At 44.7% G+C, this 19,082-nt stretch overlaps 1 long non-coding RNA gene across 1 annotated transcript; it reads left to right on the forward strand.

Annotated features, from left to right (window-relative positions):
• Positions 1-5,639: 5,639 nt before the first annotated feature.
• LOC134355114 (uncharacterized) lies at positions 5,640-17,759 on the forward strand. Its single transcript, XR_010019957.1, has 3 exons — positions 5,640-5,935; positions 15,910-15,998; positions 17,294-17,759. It is a non-coding gene; the product is annotated as an uncharacterized LOC134355114 (long non-coding RNA).
• Positions 17,760-19,082: the final 1,323 nt, after the last annotated feature.

A 19,082-nucleotide genomic window follows, 5' to 3' on the forward strand; every position in this document is an offset into this window, starting at 1 on the left:
CTGAGGGCATAACTATCTTTGGTGGGGAGAATATAATGCTCTGGTTAAGACGTCTACTGCTATGCTGTGAGGTATTTCATTTTAGTAGTTTTCTGTTTAAAAACAGTGTGCCCTGATGGTAGGATGTTTTGGTTTTGGCTAAAGATAAGGAGCCATATTGTTCAATCTAGGAATATTGTGTCAGCCAGACAGGATGGTGGGATCGGGAGAAGGTTCTAGAGAGAGCTTGATGAAGAGAGATTTGTAATGGACAGTGGTGGGGTTTGTGTTCTTTTGGTGGGAGATGCAGAGTAGCAAAGATTAGGAGGGAAGCCCATAGGATTCGATCTGAGGGGAAGATGCAATCACAAGGAGTATGTCAAGAGACGAAGGGGTCCAAGATGGGAAGTTCTACCAGTGAATGGTGATGAGAATTCAGCACAATATTCCAAATGTGATATAACCAGAGATTTATAAAGCTGCAACTTACCTCCTGGTTCTTGAAATCATCCATAAGAACATAAGATACAGGAACAGGATTAGGCCATTGACCTATCGAGTCTGCTCCACCATTTCATCACGGTTGATCTGATTTTTCACTTGGCTCCAATTTCCTGTCTTTTCTGTGCACCCCCCCCCCCCATATCACATCATGCCCTGGCCAATCAAGAATTTGTCAAACTCTGCCTTAAATATACACGAAGACTTGGCCTCCCCAGCTGCCTATGGTAACAAAATCCACAGATTCTTCACTTTCTGGCTAAAGAAATTCCTCCTCATCTCTGTTCTAAAAGGATAACCCTCTATTCTGAGCCTGTGTCTTCTGTTCCTAGACTCTCCCACCATAGGAAACATTCTCTCCACATGTACTCTGTTGAGACCTTTCACCATTCACTAGGTTTCAATGAGGTCACCCCTCATTCTTCTGAATTTCAGTGAATCTGGGCCTAAAGCTATCAAATGCTCTTCATAGGACAAGCCATTCAATTCTGGAATCATTTTTGTGAATTTCCTTTGAACCCTCTCTGGTTTCAGCACATCCTTTCTTAGATCAGGGGTCCAAAACTGTTCTTAATACTCCATGTGAGGCCTCACCAGAACTTTATGAAGTCTCAACATTACATCCTTGCGTTTATGTTCTAGTCCTCTTGAAATGAATGCGAACATTGCATTTGCCTTTCTCACCACAGACTTGGCCTGCAATTTAACCTTTGGAGAATCTGCACAAGGACTCCCAAGTCCCTTTGCACCTCAGTTTTTTGTATTTTCTCTCCATTTAGAAAATAGTCAGCACTTTTGTTTATTCTACCAAAGTGCATGACCGTACACTTCCCGACACTGTATTCCATCAGACACTTCTTTGCCCACCCTCCTAGTCTGTCCAAGTCCTTCTCTACTTCCTCAAAACTACCTGCCCCCTACCTATCTTCATAACATCTGTAAACTTTCAAACAAAGCCATCAATTCCATCAGCCAAATTGTTGACGTACAACATAAAGAGAATTGGTCACAACACAGAACCCTGTGGAACACCACTAGTCACCATCAACCAGTGAGAAAAGGCTTCTGTTATAACCATTCTTTGCCTCCTACCAATCAGCCACTGCTTTATCCAAGTTAGAATCTTTCCTGTAATACCATTGGCTCATAGTCTTGTTAAACAGCCTCATGTGAGGTACCTTGTCAACGGCCTTCTGAAAATCTGAGTGCACGACATCAACTGATTCTCCTTTGTCTATCCTGCTTGTTATTTCTTGAAAGAATTCAATCGGATTTGTCAGCGAAGATTTTTCCTTGAAGAAAACATTCTGACTATGGACTATTTTATCATGTGCCTACAAGTCCCCTGAGACCTTATCCTTAACAATTGACTCTAACCTCTTCTCAACCATTGAGGTCAGACTAACTGGCCTATAGTTTCCTTTCTTCTGCCTCACTCCCTTCTTCAAGAGTGGAATGAGGTTTGTGATTTTCCAGTCTTCCAGAACCATTCCAGAATCTAGTGATTCTTGAAAGATCATTACTACTGCCTCCATGATCTCTTCAACTACCTCTTTCAGAGCCCTGAGGTGCACACTAGGTGACTCATTTGCCTTCAGACTTCTAATTTTCCCAAGAATCTTCTCTCTTGTAATGGTAACTTCACACACTTGATGACCCCTGACACCTGGAACTTCCACCATACTGTTAGTGTCTTCTACAGTGAATACTGATGCAAAATATTTATTCAGTTCATCCATGGTTTCATTGTTTCCCCGTGAATATCTCAGCATCCTTTGATGAATGAAAACCAACTCAACATATGCCATTTTAACCACACTATCAATTTGCACAGAAACTTTGAAGGATCTATGGACGTGGACCCCAAGATCTCTCTGTTCCTCCATGCTACTGTGAGTCCTGCCATTAACCCTGTACTCCGTCTTCAAATGTGACCTTCCAAAGTGACTCACTTCACACAAATCCGGATTGAGCTCCATCTCCACTTCTCAGCTCAGGTCTGCACTCTGTCACTAACCCTACGACAACCTTCTAATCTATCCACAACTCCACCAACCTTCCTGACATCTGCAAACTTACTAATCCACCCTTCCACGTCCTTATCCAAGTCATTCATAAAAATCACGAAGAGCAGAGTCCCAGAACAAGTCCTTGCAGAAGCAACTCACACAAAATGCTGGAAGATCTCAGCAGGCCAGGCAGCATCTATGGCAAAGACTAAACAGTCAATGTTTCAGCTCAAGTCCCTGAATCAGGACTGGAAAGGAAGGAGAGATGTCAGAGTAAGAAGGAAGAAGGTGTGGGGAGAAAGAAGTACAAAGTGGCACGTGGTAAATGAAATTTGGGGGGGGGGATGGAGTGAAGTAAAGAACTGGGAAGTTAATTGGTGAAAGAGATAAAAGGCTGGAGAAGAGGAAGTCTGGAAGGAAAGGACCATGGAAGAAAAGGAAGGGGAAGAGCACCAGGGAGAAGTGATGGGCAGGTAAGGAGAGAAGGTGAGGGAGGGAAACAGGCATGGAGAATGGTGAAGTGGGGTACAAATACCAGAAGTTCAAAAAATCGATGTTCATGCCATCAGGTTGGAGGCTACCCAGATGGAATATAAGGTGTTGCTCTTTCAACTTGAATTTAGTCTCATCATGGCAGTTGACACGTGGGAATGGGAAGTAAAATTGAAATGGTGGCCACTGGGGGATCCCATTTTTTCTGGCAGGCAGAGCTTAACTTCTCAGTGAAGCAGTCTCCCAATCTACGTTGGGTCTCACCAATATGCAGGAAGCTGCACTGGGGGCACTGGACACAGTATATGACTCCAACAAACTCACAGGTCAAGTGTTGCCTCACCTGAAGGACTGTCTGGGGCTCTGAATGGTAGTGAGGAAGGAGGTGTAGGGGCACTTGTTCCACTTGCAAGGATAAGCACCAGAAGGGAGATCAGTGGGGAGGGATGAATGGACAAGGGGGTCACATAAGGAGTGATCCCTGTGGAAAGAGGTTGGAGGGTGGGATCCCATTGGATATGGCAGAAGTTTCGGAGAATTATATGCTGGATGCAGAGCCTGGTGGGATGGTAGGTGAGGACAAGAGGAAACCTATCCTTGGTAGGGTGGTAGGAGGATGGGGTGAGGGCAGACGTGCATGAAATAGAAGAGATGCAGTTGAGAGTGGAGGAAGGGAAGCCCCTTTCTTTAAAGAAGGAAGACGTCTCAATTGTTCTGGAATGAAAAGCTTCAGCCTGAGATCAAATGTGGTGGGGACAGAGGAACTGAGAGAAGTGGATGTCATTATTACTAGTGGCAGGGTGGGAAGAAGTATTGTCCACATAATAGTGAGCATCAGTGGGTTTATAAAAGATATCACTAGGTCTTTGCAGAACACCATGTTCCCCACCAAACTCCAGGCAGAACATGCTCCACCTACAACCACCCTCTACCAATTCTGTATCCAAGTTTCCTTGGGTCTCATGCCTACCATGGAGCTCCTTATCAAACACCATCCTCAAATTTATATTCACCATATCCACTGCTCTACTTTCTTCAGTGTGCTTTGTCACATCCTCAAAATTCAGTCAGGCTCCTCACAAAGCCACTCTGGCTACCTCTAATCAGACTTGTGCTTCTCCACATGCTCCTAAAGCCTGTCTCTAAGAAACTTCTCTAATAGTTTGCCCATCACGATAGAAAACTCTGGTCTATAATTCCCAGGATTATCCCTGTTAGCTTTCTTGAACAAAGGAATAACATTTGTCTCCCTAAAGTCTTCTGGTAATACTCCTGTGGTCAATCGAAATACAGTGGTCACTGCCAATAGTTCAATGGGGGGGGGGAGTGTAAGGTTAATTGAGAGTTGATAAAGTGGGCAGTTGGATTGGATTTTCCCTACTTCTGTGAGCGCAACACACCTGGGCAACGCTCCACAGGTAGATGGCTGGTGCTCTAACTGGACTCGCCTGGCCAGAGGCTCAGTTCGTTCTGGAGCACAGGCCTTCAAGACTACAGCTGGGATGTGCAATAGCGTGGTGGTTAGTGTGAGCGCTGTTCAGTGCAGCAATCACTGACCATCCACCGCGAATGTGGACAGTTCAGGCTGGGTAACATGATTGAATCACTGTTCAAATATCTGCTTTGTACTGTGGACTTCAGGCACCTGGTGGAGTGGACAGTCACAAACGGCTCATTTCAAGAGGACTAGAATATAAAAACAAGGACGTAATGTTTCAAAGATAGAAAGCACATTTATTTTTGAAGTATGTATGCAGTATACAAAGCTTTATATAAATATAAAAACACTCGAGGCTTTATAAGATTTGTGTCACACTGCACTTGAATTGAAATGACTTTATTACTTACATCCTTTATATACAATCTTTATGTTATGTCTCTGCCTAACTATGCAATGTGCAATTTATAGTAATTTATAATAAAGAGTATGTTCAAGAGGACAGTTAATATAACATGGAAATACAGTTCTGTCAGCATGAATTAATCTCACTGATGGCCTGGTGGAAGAAACTGTCTCAGAGCCTGTTAGTCCTGGCTTTTATGCTGCTGTACCGTTTCCCTGATGGTAGCAGCTGGAACACTTTGTGGTTGGGGTGACTCAGGTCTCCAATGATCTTTCAGGCCCTTTTTACACACCTGTCTTTGTAAATGCCCTGAATAGTGAGAAGTTCGCATCTACAGATCCAACTGGGCTGTCCGCACCACTCTCTGCAGAGTCTTGTGATTGGAGTATTATTGCATGCAGTTTTTGACCCGTTATCTAAGAAAGATGTACTGGCATTAGAAAGAGTCCAGAGGAGGTCCATGAGAATGATCCAGTAACGACAGGGTTAATATGAGAAGAGCTTGATGGCTCTGGGCCTTCACTTGCTGGACTTTAGAAGAATGAGGGGGGATCTCATTGAAACCTATCAAACATTAGAAGGTCTAGTCAGAGTGGATGATGAGAGTGTTACATACCTCATGGATATCTTGTGACTGTCTTACGACCATGATGTAATTGAATAGCTGATGAGGATGATGTAATGGTCTTTTGGAGGTCACCTGATGTAATTTTCCTGCTGATGTGAGGTCACATGATAACATGTTCACCTCGAGTATAAAAGGAGACCCCTAGGGTGACGCAATTAGTCTTCCAGTTAGAACGTCAGCCGGATACTCCGCTCCACTGCGTATTTGCCTTATGACGCAGTTTTGATTTAAAACTGAGTTTTATGTTCTAGTGTAAGGTACAAAAGTGTTGGACCGGCAGTTTAACCAATTGCTACTAGATTTGTTGATGTATCTTTTCAGTAGTATTGGAGAGTGAAGACGGGAACCTGAAGGAGTCATTCGGTGGTTTTGGAGAGGATCAACCATTATTGAATTTGTTCAAGAAAGAGTGATCTGCATGAGATAGCCTCTGCTAAAAGCAGCAGAAAAGACTGTGCAGTATCTAGTATCCAGAGGGAAAGGTCAGTGCCTTTAAACCGTTTTATTTCCGTCATCGTGAATCCTGTAGACAAGGTAGGTTCCGGCTGGGATCGGCAGTGACGTCGTGTCTTCGAGGAATTCTTTACTTCAGGAAAGTCTCTCCTAATTGACTGTATAAATTTCTTGCACTTTCAAATTTATCATTCTAAGAACTGTTTTTGAATTCACCACTTTAAGAACTGATTTCACATTTATCGCTTTAAGAACTAGCACTGAGTGGCGGTTTGTTAAATGGCTGCATAGCAGTTTACTTCCGGTTAAGATTTTCGTTTGTTTATTTTTTTTAAATATTGGGCAGAGTTTAATAAATGTTTAATTGTTTTTATAAAACCTGATTCGATTGATATATTCATTGTTGCCGACCACGTGACGAGAATGTTTCCTATAGTGGTGGAGGTCCAAAACCAGAGAGCGCAGCTTCAGAATAGAGAAATAATCCCTTAGAACAGAGATCAGGAGGACTTTCTTTAGGCAAAAGATGGTGGCATTTTGGAATTCATTGAGACAGATGGCTATGACGGCCCCGTCATTGGGTATATTTAAAGTTAGGGTTGATAGTCAGGATGTCAAAGGTTACAGGCAGAAAGCAGGAGAATGGGATTGAGAGAGAAAATAAACCAGCCAGGCTGGAACGGCAGAGCAGACTCAATGGGCTGAATGGCCTCAATCTGCTCCTATGTCTTAGGGTCTGATGGAAAAAAAATATTCTGACGAAGGGTCTTGGCTCAAAAAATCATCTGTTTATTCCTCTCCATAGATGCTGCCTGACCTGCTGAGTTCCTTCGGCATTTTCTGTGTGTTATGGTCTTAAATAGATGACTGTTAGTTCCAGATCTCTGTAGAGCTTCTAAACTCTCAAAGGAACTATTTCTGTTGGCTTGCAGAGACTGTGGTGCAGTGTGAGATTGTACAGACGGTGCAGAGACTGTGGTGCGGTGTGAGATTGTACAGACGGTGCAGAGACTGTGGTGCGGTGTGAGGTTGTACAGACGGTGCAGAGACTGTGGTACGGTGTGAGGTTGTACAGACGGTGCAGAGACTGTGGTGCGGTGTGAGGTTGTACAGACGGTGCAGAGACTGTGGTGCGGTGTGAGGTTGTACAGACGGTGCAGAGACTGTGGTGCGGTGTGAGGTTGTACAGACGGTGCAGAGACTGTGGTGCGGTGTGAGGTTGTACAGACGGTGCAGAGACTGTGGTGCGGTGTGAGATTGTACAGACGGTGCAGAGACTGTGGTGCGGTGTGAGGTTGTACAGACGGTGCAGAGACTGTGGTGCGGTGTGAGGTTGTACAGACGGTGCAGAGACTGTGGTGCGGTGTGAGGTTGTACAGACGGTGCAGAGACTGTGGTACGGTGTGAGGTTGTGCAGACGGTGCAGAGACTGTGGTGTGAGGTTGTACAGACGGTGCAGAGACTGTGGTGTGAGGTTGTACAGACGGTGCAGAGACTGTGGTGCGGTGTGAGATTGTACAGACGGTGCAGAGACTGTGGTGCGGTGTGAGATTGTACAGACGGTGCAGAGACTGTGGTGTGAGGTTGTACAGACGGTGCAGAGACTGTGGTGTGAGGTTGTACAGACGGTGCAGAGACTGTGGTGCGGTGTGAGGTGGTGCAGAGACTGTGGTGCGGTGTGAGGTTGTACAGACGGTGCAGAGACTGTGGTGCGGTGTGAGGTTGTACAGACGGTGCAGAGACTGGTGCGGTGTGAGGTTGTGCAGACGGTGCAGAGACTGTGGTGCGGTGTGAGGTTGTACAGACGGTGCAGAGACTGTGGTGCGGTGTGAGGTTGTACAGACGGTGCAGAGACTGTGGTGCGGTGTGAGGTTGTGCAGACGGTGCAGAGACTGTGGTGTGAGGTTGTGCAGACGGTGCAGAGACTGTGGTGCGGTGTGAGGTTGTGCAGACGGTGCAGAGACTGTGGTGTGGTGTGAGATTGTGCAGACGGTGCAGAGACTGTGGTGCGGTGTGAGGTTGTGCAGACGGTGCAGAGACTGTGGTGCGGTGTGAGGTTGTACAGACGGTGCAGAGACTGTGACCATGAGATGGAGAGAGAGAGCAGCATAGTGATTAGCACAATCACCTACAACTACGTTTTAAGATGTGGGTTTTATTACTGCCACTGTCTGTAAAAAGTTTTTACACTCATCACCTCTCCTGTGAGATGGCTTTCTGCAGATTGGACCTGGACTTTTGCTATGTTTCTTTGTCTCCTCTGTTCTAGTGATCAGCAGAACACAGATCCCCTTATTCAGCTGGAGCTTTTGGCTAGGGTAGTCACTGAATGATTTTGTGGGTCTGTTTCTATAAAGTCCGTGACATACAAGCTGTATTCGTTTAGATTCTCTGAGTCCTTGAGCATGGCCCAGTCCATCGTCTCGAAGCATGACCACCTCTTTGTTGTTCTAATCTCTGCAGCCTGATATGTGGAGGACAGCCAAGTGACCAGATTTCCCAACATGATACCTGGGTGTGGAACAATAGGCATTCTTTACTGCGGTTTCCTACCTGACCTAAACCTTTTCAGTCACAAGGTTGGACACACTTTGGCTTGTTTTTCTCAGAAACTTCAAAAGCTGAGGGGAGACTTGATAGGAGTAAATAGAATTGTGAGAGGCATCGTTTGGACAGTCAGAATCATGAGGTGAATGCACAGATGTACTAGAGATTCGGACACTGCTGGATATCTCGAGGAATACACACAAAATGCTGGAGGAACTCAACAGAGACAGCATCTGTGGAGGGAAACCAACACTCACCATTTTGGGCTAATACCCTTCATCAGGACGGCACTTGGATCCTTCATTACGCAGAGTCTTTTAACCCCTCGTGTAGAGGTGTTAACCTTGATTGGGCATTGATTTAAACTCAGAAGGAAGAGTTAAATGGAGAATTATGTGGAAAAGTTTTCACTCGAGAGTAGTAGGTGCCAGGAACATATCACCAAGGAAGGTCTTGGAGACAAATACAGTAGCAATCACCTTAGTATCCAATTCCTGACTTCAACATGCATGTAGGCCTATTCCACAGCCCATGGAAGGTAGTGCAGGGGGAGGGGTTAATTCCAAAATTCTCATCCCTAAAGCCAATGCTTCTCTTCTTCTGCCTGAATTGTTGATCAGTCATGAGCTATCTCTCAAAGTTCAAAGATTGAACTAAATTTATCGTCAAAGCATGTATATGTCACCGTATACTACCTTGAGAGGTTCCTTAAGGTTGTTACAGCCGGGGGAAAGAGTTTAGGGGCATGGAATGGGGACAAGACCCACGACCTATCAAATGCTCCCAATGGTGTGCATCTCAAATAGCTTATGACGACCAAGTCCAGCTCCTGGACTTCATGTGTATCCTAGCTCACGGGAAAGGCTTTGGGATTAAACCTGAAGGAAAAATCTGGAGTTGGAGTCCCCAAGGCAGTCCCTCATTGCATTTAACATTGACTAGCAACTCCTGCAACACTGCTGGTACCAAACTATATCAGTGTCTGCCATTCCTTTGGGTTCATCAACTGCATGGAGAAGGTGAGCTTGCTACATGGGGAAACAACTCGCTCTCCATATCATACTGACCAGGCTTGCATATCTGGAGAGCAAGGACCATGACTGATGGAGGCCTCAACACTACCCTGAGATTTATTTTCTTTCAGGCATTCACAGTAGAACAAAGAAACCCAACAGAATCAGTAAAAGAACTACACACAAAAACTGGCAAACAATTATTGTGCAAAAAGAAAACAAACTGTGCAAGTAATAAATAAACAGATAATCATACTGATTAATTAATCCAAGAATATGATTGCAAAGAGTACTTGGATGTGAGTCCATCAGTTGTAAAATCAACTTGAACTTGAGGTGAGTGAAGTTATCCACACTGGTTCAGGAGCCTGATGGTTGTGGGGTAATAACTGTTCCTGAACCTGGTGGTGTGGGACCTGAGGCTCATTGTGGTGAGTGAAGTTATCCACACTGGTTCAGGAGCCTGATGGTTGTGGGGTAATAACTGTTCCTTAACCTGGTTGTATGGGACCTTCAGCCCATCTAGTCCATGCCAAACCATTTAAACTGCCTACCCCCATCAAACTGCATGGGGACCATAGCCCTTGTACCCCGACCATCCATATACCTATCCAACCTTCACTTAAACGTAGAAATTGAGCTCGTATGCACCACTTGTACTGGCAGCTCATTACACACAATCTCACCACCCTCTGAGTGAAGAAGCTTCCCGTCATGTTCCCCTTAAAATATTTCACCTTTCACCCTTAACCCATGACCTCTTGTTGTAGTCCCATCCAATCTCAGTGGGAAAACAAGCAACACACACCAAAGTTGCTGGTGAACGCAGCAGGCCAGGCAGCATCTCTAGGAAGAGGTACAGTCAATGTTTTGGGCCGAGACCCTTCGTCAGGACTAACTGAAAGAAGAGCTAGTAAGAGATTTGAAAGGGGGAGGGGGAGATCCAAAATCATAGGAGAAGACAGGAGGGGGAGGGATGGAGCCAAGAGCTGGACAGGTGATAGGCAAAAGGGATATGAGAGGATCATGGGACAGGAGGCCCAGGGAGAAGGAAAAGGGGGAGGGGGGTATAAAACCCAGAGGATGGGCAAGGGGTATAGTGAGAGGGACAGAGGGAGAAAAAGGAGAGAGAGAGAAAGAATGTATGTATATAAATAAATAATGGATGGGGTACGAAGGGGAGGTGGGGCATTAACGGAAGTTAGAGAAGTCAATGTTCATGCTATCAGGTTGGAGGCTACCCAGACAGAATATAAGGTGTTGTTCCTCCAACCTGAGTGTGGCTTCATCTTCACAGTAGAGGAGGCCGTGGATAGACATATCAGAATGGGATGTGGAATTAAAATGTGTGGCCACTGGGAAATCCTGCTTTCTCTGGCGGACAGTGGAAAAAGCCTGCTTGCATTTACCCTGCCTACACCCCTCATAATTTTGAATGCCTCTAACAAAATCTCCCCTCAATCTTCTACATTACAAGGAAAAAAATTCCTAACCTTTTCAATCTTTCTTCTAACTCAGGTCCTCCAGACCCGGCAACATCCTTGTAAATGTTCTCTGTATTCTTTCAACCTTATTTACATCTTGCCTGAGTGCTGATGTCTAGCCCATCCTCGTTCAGCTCCTCTAGTAAGACGAACTGTTCCTACTAGAATCCACCTGCTGGGTCAGCAAAGAAGAATAAATAGACTTGACCTTGACTGCCAAGGGCCAGCCTGATGTGGTGAAGCCGGTGGCTCTCGCTGGCTGCCTCTGCACGAGGTTTGTGAGCACCAGAACGAGAAATGATAAAAAGCAGCTGTGCTAATGAGAAACAAACCAGACATGTCAAAACCAGTTAGTGTAAGCGGCTGGCCGTCAGCCTTCAGGTCCGTTCACAGCCATAATTCACACCTCAGCTGGCCAATGAATCAGCTCTGCCGACCACAGAAACAGCCTCATCGCGTTTCCCTGTCAGAGAGGAGTCGCCGGAACATTCTGACACAGTAAGGGCACTGAGGTGTCACAGGGGTCAGAACGTGCTCTGGAATTTCACATTTGAAAGGCCTCGATAGAGTGGGTGCAGAGAGGACGTTTCCCAAGATGGGGAGTCTATGGCCAAAGGGGACATCCTCAGAATAGAGGGGTGGCCTTTCGGATGAAGATGGGGAGGACAGATAGTGCTGAGTGTGTGGAATTCATTGCCACAGACGGCTATGGAAGCCAAGTCATTGGATATATTCGGAGGCTGGAGCTTAGGATGACAGTGCCTAATGACAACTCGTTTGCTTGCATCTTTGGAAGCAGCTCTATTTCCATCTTTAATATCTCTTTTTTCCCTCTTCTGGGTTCTTTTGAAGACTCTGACCTGGAGTTACACACTGACTTCAGTTCTTTGTGAAAATGGGACCTGCTCTTACAGCCTCATGTCCGGCCACTTTTCAATATGCCAAGAATGCGGCCTGGAAGTCCAGTGCACCTTCAGGGTGCCAGATTTTCGTGGCTCTGGAGGCGGATGGATTCAAGGCCGGTGCCACCGCCTGATGTGTTGTGGGAGAACACAGAAGATCGAAAGCAACGAGGTGGCTGCTGGCTGTGTGCCCAGAGACCCGAGTTCTTTGGGCACAGAGCTCGGTAAAAGTGATGCAACAGACTTTTATCACCATAAATCAGTGAATTGTTTTTGTTATGCCTCCCCTCTCGCTGTGAAACAGACACTCGATGGGCCGAATGGCCTACCTCTGCTCCTATATCTTGTGGTCCTATGGTCTCTTTTTCTCTTATTAGGGACAGAGAGAGCCTATGGTATGTCGAGTACTGGGTGATCGAGTCATCTTTGGAAGTCTATGTCTTTATTGAGGATTTGTTGCATGCTCAAGTGTTCAGTGGGGGGTGTCGATGCTTTTTTGCTGGTGGAAGCAGGAGCTTTGCTGATGCTTATGCATGGGAGGGGGGAGCTGGGGAGGCTTTGGGCTTCTAACGTTAAACTCATTCATTCATTGGGGCACTCCTCTGTTTTCTTAGATAGTTGCGAAGAAAAAGAATTTCAGGATGTATATTGTATACATTTTTCTGACATTAAATGTACCTATTGATAGCTAGTGAAACCTATATTTGAGACAGAGGTTGATAGGTTCTTGATGAGGGCATGAAGGGGTACGGGGAGAACGCAGGAGATTGGGACAGAGGGGGAAATGGATCAGCCATGAGGAAATGGCAGAGCAGACCCCATGGACCAAAAGGCTTAATTCTGCTCCTATATCTTACTGTCTTATGATCTTATTATCCACATGTTAGGAATCTGGCAGCCCCAGAATTACTTATCATCCACTTCATTTCTTCTGGGAAGACCAGCAAGTCACTGCCCATCGAAATCCTGCTGGGAGATGCCGGAGTTAATTCTAGATAGAACAGTCATCAGACTGAATCTGTGAGATAGGCCCGTGCAGATGGGTTGCTAAGGGCTCTCGTTCTTCCAGGGAATTGGGCCAATATTCACCCTTTAGGATGCAAATCCCTGCCGATCCTGAAAATCTGAAACGAAAACCAGAAGTGCTGGAAATATTTTATTTTATTGAGATAGTGTGCAAAATAGGCCCTCCTGGCCCTTCAAGCAATAACACCCAGCAATTCTCCCAATTTAATCCTGGCTTGATTATAGGACAGATCACAATGACCAAATAACCTACCAAGTGGTACATCTTTGGACTGTGGGAGGAGACAGGAAGACCCAGAGTAAACTCACGTGGAGAACATACAAATTTTATAGAGGCAGCAGAGGGAATTGAACCCTCGTCACCTATTCTGTAAAGCGTTATGCTAACCACTACACTACCATGCCTCCATATGCGGTAAGTCGAGCAGGATGTGTGGGGAGAAACAGATAACATTTTGGGGCAATGACTGAGGCAAAACAACAGGAAAACTGTGGAGAAAGGGCAGGAAAAAGCAAAGGGGTGGTGTTCTCCCCACTTCCCCTCTGCATCTCCTCCTCTGTGATTCTCCCTCCCCAACCATCTCCCTCCACACCTCCTCCTCTCCACACCTCCCCTTTCAAACCTCTCTCTCCCTAACTCTACACCTCTCCCTGTTTCCCTCCCTCCTCAAATCTCCCTCTCCACACTTCTCCCTCTTCTCAGCCCTCTTCCATACCTCTCCCTCTGCATACTTTTCCCTTTCTCTCATCACACCTCTCTATCTTCCATGCCCCTCCCTCTGTATACCTCTCCCTCTCTGTCCACACCTCTCCCTCTCTCTTCCGTAACTCTCTCTCTGTCCATACCTCTCCACAAATCTGTCTCCACGGCATTCTCTTTAAGTCTCTCTCTTTGTATCTTAAACCTTTTTCACCTCTAACTTCTCCCAGTTGAGTGAAGCTGCCTGGTTAATCCTCTACCTTCCTTCCCAAATGCTGCTTGAGCTGCTGGCCACCTTCAGCTTTTTGTCGTTTTTATTTCCAATCTCCCCAGTTAGAGGACTGTCTGAACAACCACAGGCTCTCCCAGTGTCAACACCAATATGCCTCTGTCATCCAAGCAGATCAGGAGCAGATTAGAAAGGATTTGCATTTATATAACTTCTTATCATGTCCCTGCGGACATCCTGCAGTGCACCTGCATAAAATTCATTGCTCTGAACTGTGGTTGGTGAACAAATCAGACAGGCATCTGTCTTCACAAGCCAGACCCGTTCACACATCTCCTGAACCACGCCTGACCTAGTGTTGCTAATCGTGATTTGAACTTTCATCAAGAGTCAAACACGCACGGTGACTGAAACATTACACAAAAGTTCGGTAATGTTACTCAAGAAAACAATGATATCACTGAACAACAAAGTTTTTTGAAAGAGTTGCTTTCTCAGATTTGTTTATGATAGACCGTTTGAAGCTGAACACAAACATAATTTCAGACTACTTGTATTGTGTAGGAATTTGGAGAAACATGAAACTAACTTTTATTGAATTGTATAACAGTGCTGACACTTTGAAGTAGTTCAACTAAACTAAAAATGTTTAGGTGATTTTCATTTGAATTCAGTGTCTGAGGCTTCTGTTTAAGTGTCCAACAATAATCAGCCAGCATTAGAATTCCAGTTGCCCTGATACCATTTCTCCATGACCACAATGTCCTGGTGAAACCTTTCACCATGCTCGTCACTGACAGCACCAAGATTTGCAGGGTAGAAGTCTAAATGGGAATGCATAAAATGAATCTTTAGTAACATGTTGCACTTCATGGTTTTGTATGCTTGAAGCATATTGTCAACTTAGTTGTCAAAGTTTCAACAACATCCTTGAATGACTTCCATGCGATTTTCTCCAGTCCCACTTGAGTTTCTCAAAATTGCCTATCATTGATGACCTGCTTGATTTGTGGACCAACAAAAATACCTTCCATAATCTTGGCATCAGTTATTCAGACTTGAATTATGAACTGAGAATAAAATGATTTTTAAAACATGGTGCGTGATATGGAAATTTCATGGTAATTTTCATGGTCAGCAGCCCAAAATCTATGATACACCCAAAAGCATTCAGAAAGCAAAATCGTTGTTGTCCAGTGTAGTTGGAACTCAGAGACAGTTAGAAGATAGAACGCAGAACATTATGCACAGTGCACACCCTTCAGCCTACGATGTTGTGCCAACATTTTAACCTACTCTAAAATCAATCTCATAGCCTCCATTTCAGACTGGAACTCAGCAAAAGGAAACTACTCTTCTCTGAAGCCCGTAGCTGAGGAAGAGAGGAGACATGAGATAAACAGTCATAACACAGAATCCAAAACAGACAGAGTAAATGCTGGAAAGCTCAGAACAAAATACATCATTTCTCAGTAGTCTGGATTTAACTCCTTCTGTCACTTCTGCCCTCAAATTTCCAACAGGTCTATATATGCTTATGTAGTCCTGGTCTTTGTCCACAACAGGAGGTTGTAGATTCAGTCCAGTACATTATGGGTAAAGCCCTCTCAACAACTGAGTACTTCTACATGAAATGCTGTCAGCATCCATCACCAGGGACCTCACCACCCTGGTCATGCTCTTTTCTCCTCTGCCATTGGGAAGAAGGCACAGGAGTCTCAGGACCTGCACCAGCAGGTTCAAGATCAGTTACTACCCCTCAGCCATCAGGCTCCTGAACAAATGAGGTTCATTACACTCATCTATTGAGATGTTCACACAACCAATGATCTCACTTTAAGGAATCTTTATATCATTATTTATTGTTATTTATATTTGCATTTGCAGTTTGTTGTCTTCTGCACTCTGGTTGGTCTTTCATTGATCCTGATATAGTTACATTTCTATAAACTTGCTGAGTGTGCCCACAAGAAAATAGATCTCAGGATTGTATTTGATGACATATACAGTATGTACTCTGATAATACAGTTACTTTGAACTTTGAACCAATTTTTCTGCTCCTCTACAAACTTTCTAATCACCAAGCTATCTTTCCATCTAGATATTGTGAACCGGAGTTGTCCCAGCACTGATCCTTACAGACTAGACACCAATGGTCACAGTCTTCCTGTCAGAGAAGCACCCTCCATGGTAAAACATTGGCTTCAATTATTGAATCAAATTTATCTCAATTTTACCAGCTCAATGTGGATTCCATAGGACTCAATCTTCTGGGCCTGCCTACCATGATAGACCTTGTCAAATGCTTTATTAAATTCCATGGAGATAACATCACTGCCTTGCTCTCATCAATCACTTCCTCCTCCTGAAAAACACTCAATCCAATTTGTGAGTCTAGTTCTTCCCCCTCACAAACCCATGTTGACTATCCCCAATGCATCCAGGCTTTTCTCGATTTGAACAAATCTTGGCCCTTATACCAATCCAGGCTTTGACCCAAAATGTTGAGTTTTTTTTCCTGCTGCAAATGGTGCCTGACCTTCAGCAGATTGTTTCCTGTAGTTCATCTGCAGTCTATTGTGCCTCCCTAATGTTTCTCAAGACTCCCAACTCCTCCCTTCTTAATATTAACATGTCCTAGAATATCAGTGCATAGTTCCCTGTCATCACCATCATCCACAATCTCCTCCTAGGTGAATACTGATGGCAAATATTCATGAAGTACCTCACCCTCCTCCTCTGCCTACATGAATAGGTTTCCTATTTTGTCCTTCCCTTTCCCTACCTACCATCTTGCTCCTGATATACGTGTCACAAACTCCTGAAGTATATTGGGGAGATCACAAGCAGAGGAATCAGATATAGATGTGGAATCACCTCTCGTTGACATAGAACATAGAACATTACGTCATTTGATGTTATCTCGGTGTACTCTCAGAGTACAGGATCCAGATGCAGAGGAGTGACAGTCTTTCTCTGTCACCGAGGTTGCGGGTGTCGACTCAACCCAGGAGGAGCGGGCGGCAAGCTTTCGACTCTACTCAGTGGCGTAGGAAAGGCAGGGTCCCCAGGAGCAGACGAAAATAAGACATTAGATGTAGGATTGCCAATAGTGTCTGAGCCACACCGTGACGCAATTCACAATGACTCCGCTCCTGGGTCGAATCGTGAGCCTGCTGTCTGCAGCTGTTGAGTTGAATTGGCACCAACAAACTCTGTGATAGAGGAAGCCTACCGTTTCTTCACAACTGGGTCCTGTCCTCTGAGAGCCCCCTGCAGCAGAATGTCTCCACTAAAGCACTAAACAAGAGACTTCTTTAAATAATCACAGAATGCAGGAAACACGTAACTTGACAATATTAAACCGAAAGCACAAGGGCTTAACGACTTTAGTTCAGAAAACGATCAGGCGGGTGGAGAAGATGGCGGCGCACCTGCGCGTACGCAGCTCTCTGGTAAAAAATGATATCGTATCTGTTAAATAGGGGCCATGGACAATTCTGATTTGATGGAGAATGGAAGTGAAAGCACAGAGGAACATCTGGAGAAATTTCTGAAACGCTCGTTCGCTGCTGTCATTACTGCGTGGTCGGGAATCTTTCGGAGGGTAGGCCTCAAAATCCCCAGCCCTGCCTGCTTTTGGTGACCGAGAAGGAGGTCGAATCGTTCAGACAGAGATGGTGCTCAGTACTCAGTGTCGGAGGGCTGATCAGAGCTCCAAGTTTTTGGATGACTTAGAATCGGGTTGTGGTCGGCATGGCAGGGAGAGTTTTTCTTCCTTCTCCCGTCTGCATGAGATGTGGGACATTTGAGAAACTTTGAACTTTACTGTGCTCATGGACTTCTTCATCAAGTTATGGTATTGTTACACTGTTGTAACTATATGTTATAATTATGTGGTTTTGTCAGTTATTTTCAGTCTTGGTTTGTCCTGTGTTTTGTGATATCACACCGGAGGAAATAATGTATCATTTCTTAATGTATGCATTACTAAATGACAATAAAAGAGGACTATGTGTCTTCATAATCTAATTTAAATACAGGTGCTTGAGAAACTTAGAAACTGAACACTCTATGGCAAGTTGCAGAAGCCGCAGGGCTCATGACAGGTGCTTCTGAACCTGCACTCACTGGAGTTTCGAAGAATGAGGGGGGAATCTCGTTGAAACCTATCGAATATTGAAAGGCCTTGATAGAATGGATGTGGGGGGGGGGGAGACTAGGACCAGAGGGCACGGCCTCTGAATTGAAGGATGTACTTTAGAACAGAGATGAGGAGGAATTTCTTCAGCCAGAGGGTGGTGAATCTGTGGAATTCATTGTTATGGAAGGCTGTGGAGGCCGAGTCATTGGGTGTATTTAATAAGTTTTGATTATTCAGGGTGATGAAGGTTACATGGAGAAGGCAGCAGTATGAGATTGAGAGGGATAATAAATCGGCCATAACAGAACAGTGAAGCAGACTTCATAAGCCAATTGGCCTACTTCTGCTACTATATCTTACAATGTCTTACAGTACAGGCCCTTTGGCCTACCGTGTTGAGCCAACTTTCTAAGATTATTCTGCCTTCCCCCTTAATAGCCCTCCATTTCTCTATCATCCATGTGCCTATCTAAAAGTTTCTTAAATGCCCCTGATGTATTTGCCTCTACATATTATACGTCCATAAGACCAGAAGGTCATAAGATATTGGAGTAGAATTAGGCCATTTGGCCCATCGTTTCTGCTTCACCATTTCATCATGGCTGATCCATTTCCCTCTCAGCTCCAATCTCCCTGCCTTCTCCCCATATGTACTGTCCCAGTACTTTCATATTTGTGTGCTGTAGCACTTACTTTTTATTTGCAGTTATTTTGTAAATATCACTATTCTTTGCATTTCTGGTTAGATGCTAACTACATTTCATTAGCTTTGTATCTGTACTCTGCACAATGACAATCAAGTTGTCTAAACTAATGTTCCTTCATGCCCTGACCAATCAAGAATCTATCAACCTCTGACTTAAATATACCCAACAGCCACTGTGGCAACAAATTCCACAGATTCACCACTCTCTGGCTAAAAAAATTCCTCCTTATCTCCATTCTAAATGGACACCCCTCTATTGTGAGGCTATTGTTATGTACCCCGTAACTGGGTTGCCAAACCAGCAGAAATGGACCACTCATTGGAGTCTGGATTACTAGGAACTAATAAAGTTTTATTAAAGAAATAAGTAACACAGTATTCTAGTTGTAAGGATATAAATGCAACAGGTTATCAATGATAAAAC

This window comes from Mobula hypostoma, chromosome 12, assembly GCF_963921235.1.
Source record: "Mobula hypostoma chromosome 12, sMobHyp1.1, whole genome shotgun sequence".
In the NCBI taxonomy this organism is placed as follows: domain Eukaryota; kingdom Metazoa; phylum Chordata; class Chondrichthyes; order Myliobatiformes; family Myliobatidae; genus Mobula; species Mobula hypostoma.